Source organism: Dipteris shenzhenensis, chromosome 18, assembly GCF_047967505.1.
Source record: "Dipteris shenzhenensis isolate YYH24624 ecotype China chromosome 18, Dip_SZ_1.0, whole genome shotgun sequence".
Classification (NCBI taxonomy): Eukaryota; Viridiplantae; Streptophyta; class Polypodiopsida; order Gleicheniales; family Dipteridaceae; genus Dipteris; species Dipteris shenzhenensis.
Genome location: NC_141613.1, coordinates 48,552,565 through 48,561,376, shown reverse-complemented (window position 1 = coordinate 48,561,376; position 8,812 = coordinate 48,552,565). Strand labels below are relative to the sequence as shown.

Sequence of the window (8,812 nt, the reverse complement as noted above, 5' to 3'; positions counted from 1 at the left end):
AAGCTGTTGATGTAAATGCTCTTCATTGATTTTTTTCATGTCAAATTTGGACATGAATATATGAGCTTCAAAGGCTTGATGTACATGCTCTTGTACTTTTATTCTCTCAAAGGATCAAACATGTATGAAAAGGAAAAAAAAATTATCATTGACAAAACTATCTTTTAAAGTCGGTATGGAAAAAAACACTCTCTGTAAAAGGTCGCTATAGGAAACTGTCTCAGTGTCGCTATATAGCGACCATTCACAAGTCTAATAAGTGTCGCTATATAGCAACCATTTACAAGTCTACTAAGTATCGCTATATAGCGACGCTCTTTAAACGTCGCTATATAGCGACACTTGCCTAAAGTCGCTATATAGTGACACTTAACAAATCCCGCTTTGGTTACTGATGATTAGCGCCCACGCACGCTAAACGTTGGTGCTTAAGCATCAGAATAGGGCTCGTGTGTAGTAGTGATCCTCCACACTTTCGACTCTTTCTCCTTCAACTTGAACTATACTCCACCTCTTAGATCTTTACTTTGCAAACCAAAACTTACCTTCCTAGCCAAATCCTTTAGCTCCACTTGTCAATGTAATTTAATTAAGAGATTTAAACCTTTTCTTAAACCTTTTGATGATTAGTTGCATGTATGCACTTCGGACCCCAACTTTTTTCATCATCCCTTTCTCCGCTCTCACATCCCTTTTGGCCTTAATCACATTCTAGTTACCCCCTTAGATCCTCATGCAATAATTCAAGTACTCACTCTCGTCTTCTAAGAAGTTTGTCTATGTCTTAATTTGGATCACATCACTTACGAAGCAAGTCTTTCCCACCTTTTTTGGAAAAGATTCTTCTTTCATTTCCCCAACCTTAAAACCCAACAATCCATTTTAGAAAACAAAACTCTTCTTGATGAAATAAATTGGCTTTCTAAGAATGTGTTTATCACTGGCTTGCACAAAGCACCTCAAACTCCCATTTTCCTTTGCAACTATTTAGTACAAGAACTCACCCTTGTCAAAATAAACTCTCTTGAGTTTGTACCGCAAACTGCTTCGCCTTTCGATACACTAATATCCATCTCAAACATGCTTAACTCCCTTAAGATTCCTTTCAACTCCAACAAGCTTCTGTATCTCATGTGCACTTATAAAGCACACAAACACAACTTTCGTTGGATTACTATTGCTCAAGACTGCATCTTCTGTCCTCTTATCGACCTTATTTCTTTAGGACTTAAGGAGCTTAAAAATGTCATCTACATCCATGGAGATAGACTCCATGCTACCTATAAAAGAGTTCTCAATGTAAACACCAATTTACTATGGGGCATAGATTCAAACTTACAATTCCTCATTAATCTACCCTAAGAAATCCACTCTCTCTACTCTGTTGACATTGCAAACTGTTATGAAGCCATTTCTCACCATGGCACCTCGAGTCTTATGGCTTCCCTATCATATTTTTGTAAACTTGCTACCAAATTAGGTTTTAAAGAATTCTTCCAAAAAAATGGTTTTTTTCCATACAAAATCAACCAAGGTCAAAATCCTTTATAACTTTGATACATTTCTCAATTACAACCACTTCCTACTCGACTTTTGTGTCATTCAGGTTGGCCCACATTGCTGGATCTAGTCTAAAGGCATACCCATGGGATTCTCATGCTCAACTCTCTGGTGCCGCCTCTATCTTACCTCTTTCGAATTCAAATTCGTAAAAAAACTAGCACGACTTGGTCATTCCCATCTTCTCTTCCTCCATACCTTCAGATTTGTTGATGACATCCTCTTCATAAATAGTCCTTCCATCACTAAGTTTCTTGACCCTTGAAGACCACTCCATGAAGCTGAACCCTTTACCATTTATCCACTACACATTATTTCCCTTAAATATAGTCTTTCCTCTTCCTTTGTCGACTCTAATCAAAATCTCATGAATCGGCCTCGCCCTTTCTCCTCCTTTCGTAGGAGAATTCTTTACCACATTCGTTTGGAAGAAAAAACTTCTCAAATTTCCCACTGTCTCCCTTATCGTTGTCATCGTAACCAACCTCTCTCCTCCTCATACAAAGTCTTCCTAGCCTTTATCCTTCCCATCCTCTATTCTTGTTTGGACAATTTAACCTGTCCATTCTCATAGACATTTGCACAAGCACAATGGCTTCCAACCTGACAGAATCAAAAAAATTATCCCCACGATTACATCTCTTCCAATATCTTTCCTCAACTTAAAATTGATTTATTTACACTTCTATATCTTTTAGGTAGACAGTAGGTCAACACACTAGGTGATGACAGTAGCTCATCTCTTTTAGGTAGACAGTAGGTCATCACACTAGGTGATGACCTACTATCTCACCTAGTGTGATGTACCCTAGTGGGGCAAAGGTGGGCGCGCACGCACACACACACACACACACACACACACACCTTCCTAACAATTGTGGTCAAAGAAGTATTGGGGGGTTTTTTTCCCATATATAAAAAGGATTTTTTCTATGCTATAGGTCTAATGACACATGACCTATATATTTTTTCAAAGATCTAACAAACCCAATGGGTATATAATTGACCATAACCTGGCAATTACATTAAATTAACCCTTAAGAAAAAGGGGAACAAAATTGGACTCAAGAGAAGTGTGGAATTAGGGACAATTGTTGCCTCATTATAAAGGGCAAATCTTAAAGAAAAGGCTTTTAAAAGGGAAAAAAATGTGTGTACTATGATCACGGAGCTATTGGGTAAAGATTGGGTCGCTTGATATAAATGAATAGTCATGCTATTAATGATTTGAAGGCCAATATTCAGTGGACAATTAATTATAGACTGCTTAGTCTTTGTGTAATTATTGGGATACTTTGGAGATCCCAAGATTGAGACGATTCGTGTACATAAGGGAAATTGAATAATCGTTTTAAAGGGACCCTTCATCTCCCAAGAGAACCCTTTATTTATTGGGGAGGCAATACTATAAATGCCACCTCTACTGCAAGAGGGGAGCATTGAGAAGTGTGTGCATAAGATTTTACGACTGGCTATGTGGATGGCTTCATAAGGTAATTGGACGCTACCTCCCACCTTCATTTCATCTTGAAAAATGTGGCATTGGGAAATGTGTATGCACTAAGCCTCATGGGCCTATGCAATCACTAGTCAAAATATGGTGCTTTAAATCCTCTAAACTTTCGAAGTACATGGGCATTCTATCCAAATCTATACGCATGTACTAGCCTTCCATGCACAGAGCTGAGTGGCGGGTCTCTAAGCCACATGGAGGACCATCACTGACCACATGCGCACACACACAATATGCTAATAAGTGCAACACACAATGTACATAGGCATGCCTTCAATAGAGCTTGCGCAGGGCAGTGCATTAATGGTCCCAAACTCCATGGGCCCTTGGATGAGCCTTGGAGATAGTGGAGGCTGAGTGGACTGACCGAGCACACAGGCGGGTTTCCTGGAGAGCCATTACTAGGCTGTGCGAGGGGTAGAACGGAGCTCTAAGAGGCTCTAATTTACTACAAATTAGACTACGCACTGTGGAGTCCAAGACATAGAGCGCAGGAGTTCGGATCCCTTGATCCCTCGGGTCCTGTGGCCTCGAGCCATGGGATGGATTTTTATAAATTGTTAAAGGCGTTAAGCCTTACATATGTTAAAGGCCTTAGCCTTACATTTGTTAAAGGCCATTCATCTAAATTGTCTAGGCCCTTCAATGAGACCTTAGGACCTTAGGACATTTTACTTGTACCTTGGGTCAATGATACTTCTTAAACCAGACCTTTGGACCTTTGGACAGTTGTCCATTTAGGCCTTTTTTGACCTCTTTTTACCTTAAGTACCTTATGGTCTTTGGGTTGCTTTTCCTTATTAAAAGGTGTTTTTCATTGGGTTCTAGACAAAACATGAGATCTTATAGAAAATCAGAACTTCAAAAAGAAAAAGCATTACCAAGTTTGAAGAAAAAGTTTTTAAGTATTAAAAAAAAGTATATGCCCATATTTTTCTAATAGCATTAGATCTTTTATATGGATATATCTTTTTTGGGATAAGTAATATTATGCTTATATGGGGATATTTTATGTGTGTAAGGATTAAGGAAATTTTATAATCCTTTTATTTTTCATTGTCTAATCTTTTACTCTATATTTCAGACATCAATAACAAGTCCAGTAATGCTATGACACATGTCTTCCCTTCTAGTTTAAGCTATCCTAACTTAAGCATGTTGGATGGTGGCAGGTATCAACGTTGCTGGTTGAAGTGTAGTACAAAGGTTCTGTCATGGAGAATTTCTTTATAATCCTCGAAATATTCTCTTTTCAAGATTCAACCATATTTTTGTCTCTAGTAATATTTTCTTAATATATCATTTTATGTAAAAATATTGGTCATATATTCTTGGACCTTCTTGGGGGGTTCTAATCTAAATCTTACACACACACACACACACACACACATGAACCTTCTTGAGGGGTTCTAATCTAAATCTTACACATTCTTGGACCTTCTTGAGGGGTTCTAATCTAAATCTTACACACACACACACACACACACACACACACACACACACACACACACACACACACACACACACACACACACACACACACACATGGACCTTCTTGAGGGGTTCTAATCTAAATCTTACACACACACACACACACACACACTTCCTACCCCTTTCTCCTTTTGAACACCTTTTTTCTATTAATCTTCCCACCTTCTTACCCCCCCGCGGCTACCACCCATTCTTTCCCTTATTTTTCCTAAGTTACCTTTTTCCAACCTCATTTTGTACTTCCCAATTTATTGAAAATCCATTTTTTCCTTCTCTCTTTTTACCCCCCCCCCCTCCTTTCCTTCTTTAATTTATTTTTTCATTTTCCCCTAAAATCCCCCTTAGTTTCCTTATTTCCCTTTTTTAATTTGTCCCTTGTTTTCCCCTTTATTTTCTTGATCGATTTATTACTTCTTAATTTTCTTTTTTCCTTAACTTTTTCTAATTTATTTATTATTTTTTCCTTAATTTCTTTTATCTTTCCCCTTCTTCCAAAATTTCCCTTTTTTTAATCTCCTTTTTTATTTCTTATTCTTACTAATTTCCTTTCCTCTTAATTTTTTACTTTTTCCCTTTTTTGTCCTTTCCACCTTCTAATTTTATTTTTCTATTTTTTATATCTTCTATTTTAACTTCCTTTATTATATTGCCTTCATTATTTTCCCTTTTTCTTCTCTTATTTTTTGCAAAACCACTGAAATTTTCCTTATATTTATTTTTTTCTTTTTAATTTCCTTTTTTGTTTATTGGTTCAAGCTTACTTAAACCCCCTAAACTAATCTTAAACCCTTCAATTAAACCCCCTAACCTAACCTAATTACTACACAAACTTTTGTCACCCCGCTAGTCTACTTTCATTACCTCCAACTCACTACACTCCTCCCTACACCCGTGTGTGCCATGTACTACTCTAGCCTGTCGTTCTGCATTCAATACTATCTCTGGGGTCTTAACCACTTAAACCCTCACGCTTCACACTTCCCCATGCTCTGTTTTCCTCGGCTCTCTAGCTCTCGACTTTTGTGACCTCCTTGACTGGCCGTCTCCCCTCTGCCATTTAAACCCATCTAAAATCAACACTCTCCTACCCACCTCCTATGCCGCCTCTACACTGTGCTACATTTAGTTGCTGGCCCTTCACCCACCTGTGTGGCTTTACACAGCCTCTGCAGCGTTCAGCTGTTGGACTTTCACCTTCCCGTGCCCCAAGGCGACCTCATGCCACAAACCTCCATGCTCCATCATAGCCACCCATCACTCATGCTACGGTACTCATGCATGCTCCTGATCTTGCGCCAACTACAACGGGGCCTCTGCTCTTTTGTGAAGTTCTCTCTATCGCATAGTCTTCTGCGCCCCCATGCTCGCCTTTGATTTTTCATGTGATCTCTGACTGACTCATAGATTCTTTCCATGGACCATCAAACGTCTCCTCAAACCCCTTATGATCGAAGATTATGGACTCTCAGGTCCCTCCTTTGCACTTTACCATGGCCTAACCCCCCCTTTTTAGGCAGGTAGCATAGCGAGATGAATTCCAAATTCAAGCTACGGTTGAGCCATGTGTCTTCCTATTTTGAGATTCTTCTCGCCTAAATAAGGTTCTCACCTTTTTGCATGAATACGAGCTCCTTTACAAAATTCAAGCTATGGTTGCATGGATACGAGTTCCTTCCTAAATCACCACTTGTCGACCATGTCCCATTGCAAGCTCCGAACCCTCTTTAAGGCTTTGCGATCATGCGAAGGCAAGCATTGCTTTCCTTGCCGCTGGAATCAAGATGCGAAAAGAGCCTCCCTAAAAACTACCAAAAGTGATCCTCATCTCTGCAACAATGGCATCCCCTTAGCTTTGACGCATCTGTGTCTTATCTATCAGAGCTCTCTCAACCACCTTCAAATTCTATGCAGTGCTAGGAATGGAATCAGCTCGCTGTGAGAGGCAGCTACACCTTTTTGCATATCCTATCGAGCATCCATACACCACCACTTATTGTGCATCACATTTCTTTCCTGCGTCTCATTTTGATCACCTCATCTTCATCTCTCCTCTCGATGCTTCAGTCACTCACCTTCAATTGGTGTTCCTTCGTCGCTTCCATCACCGGTTTCCTTGGAGCCATGCTCGGCAGTGCTGGTGGCGTAGGAGGTGGCGCCATTTTCGTCCCCACTGCCAATCTTATCCTCAGCTTCAACTCCAAACATCTACGGCTTTGTCAAAATGTGAGCTGCGCGTTGCCTTTTTTGCAATAGATGCTTTCATGTAGCTTCGCCAAAAGTCTTAACTGAGTCGATGTTGTCTTCTAATTCCTTCGTAGGTATGATCATGGGGACAGGACAGCTTTATCCACAATTGCATACAATCCAATATTGAAACACCCGCTTCAGGATTCTCCGTTCATAGACTACGACTTCGCTCTGCTTCTCCAACCAATGATGCTCCTTGGAATCATCATTGGAGTAACATTCAACGTAATCTTCCCCAGTTGGATTATAACCTTACTTCTTGTCGTCATTCTCATAGGTATATATTTGGATAGAATTCACTGGACGCTCTTTGTCAATGCTCAAGGGCTTTTTGAAAACTGACAATGGTGCGATTGGACGCATAACAGGCACAAGCATAAGGATGGTGGGAAAAGTTTTCACCACTTGGAAGCAGGAAACGATCCAGAAAAGGGTAAGTGATAAAGCCAAATGTCTAAAGGTGGAGAAGCGATCACTAGGACTAGTGGAATTGCTTGTCCAGTGCTCGCACTTGCACGAAGAGCAAAAAGGTCTCGTAACAGCAAAGGTCGAAGCAGGTGCGATCTATTGCTTCTATACAATCAATCTCCAAATTTCTTGCCTATGGCAAGCTGAGTAGTCTGTATGTAGGTAGTTCTTACAGTTAGCTGTTTGCCTTGTAACTACTTCTATAAAACTTCTGGATCTACCAAATTGTGGACAACTTTATTTTTAAATGAGATCAATGAATCTAATGTAGAGCTCTTCATTGCTACAATATCCCCTCGTCTTGTCTGCATTCTGGTACCGCTAATGCTGGATAGTACTAGAATGCTTTTTCTTCTGATTAAGCTGCTTGTCTCTAGATGCAGAAGAAGTTAGTACACTTGCTACGATGCTTGATGGTAAAACAAAAAGATACACCGATAATACTTCCACAGTTGGTGATAGGAAACATTCGCTACTAGTAAGGTATTTACTAGTGAAGAGTCATCATCAACCTGGCTAGATTAGCAAAATACATTTTTGCTATTGGGTGTCCTATGCTAGTCTCTAAGAGCCCGTAGGAAACATTGAAGTCGATAACTGCAATTGCTTTTCCAGGATATTTTGCGAAGGAACATTTTATGGAGGAACGTTGCCATCCTGTTTTTTGTGTGGGTGACATTCCTGATCTTGCAGATCTTACAGGTAAGTCTTGTCTCTGATTCCTACTTAGTGATAGGAAAACGTGAGAATCTTTCCCAGCAAATAAATGAAGAGCATATATAGGCTATGAATGTGTCTCTCCCTTGATTCACGAATTCTCCTGTATATGCAACAGCCTTTGTCTGATGATATACAATGGTTTCGTGTCCATTTGTGGTACAACCCTTAGTCAATATATAGGTTGATATTGGCACGATAGATTTGTGTGTGACTCCTTTAGGTCTGTGTTCTATCCACCAAGTTACATTTCACCTAGGGCAGGTTCTTGATGTTTGGTCTCTTAAACTCAGGGATGCAAACCTCCACCATGTCTGACTCAACTGCTTGTTCTTTGACTTGGCAGAGCTATTCCTTGACCTGCAGTATAAGATATTGGATCATCAGAAGTCTTCAGGTGCAAGTAGCTCTCCTTACTCTCGCAAAAGAAACCGTGCCCAAAATTTACTCAATTGTGCATGTCGCTGTCTATGGATGCCTTTTAGTTCAAGTGTGAAGCAACCCTTCGTGCAGATTCCAGTAGGCAGTATTTGCATTCCTTGCAGCAGCCATCAAACTGTACAAAAGTAGTAATAGAGAGGATGCACTCTCGGTGTTAGGCTGCAAATCTATTGTCACCCCAATCCGATTTGGGATATTCAATCTTGGAGTGAGTGCTGCGGCAAGCTTGGTTGTTGCATGATAGTATCGTGTTCTTGTAGATTAAACTTTCTTCATGCGCATGGTATCTTCTTCTTGAGTATGTAACCTGCCTTCTTCTACAAGATACATTCGTCTTACACATGATACCTTCTTTCCAGTTAGTTAGGGCGTCGA

General features: G+C 40.0%; 1 pseudogene; it reads left to right on the top strand.

Annotated features, from left to right (window-relative positions):
- The first annotated feature begins 6,619 nt into the window (after positions 1 to 6,619).
- On the top strand, positions 6,620 to 8,566 carry LOC147891344 (sulfite exporter TauE/SafE family protein 4-like; annotated as a pseudogene).
- Positions 8,567 to 8,812: the final 246 nt, after the last annotated feature.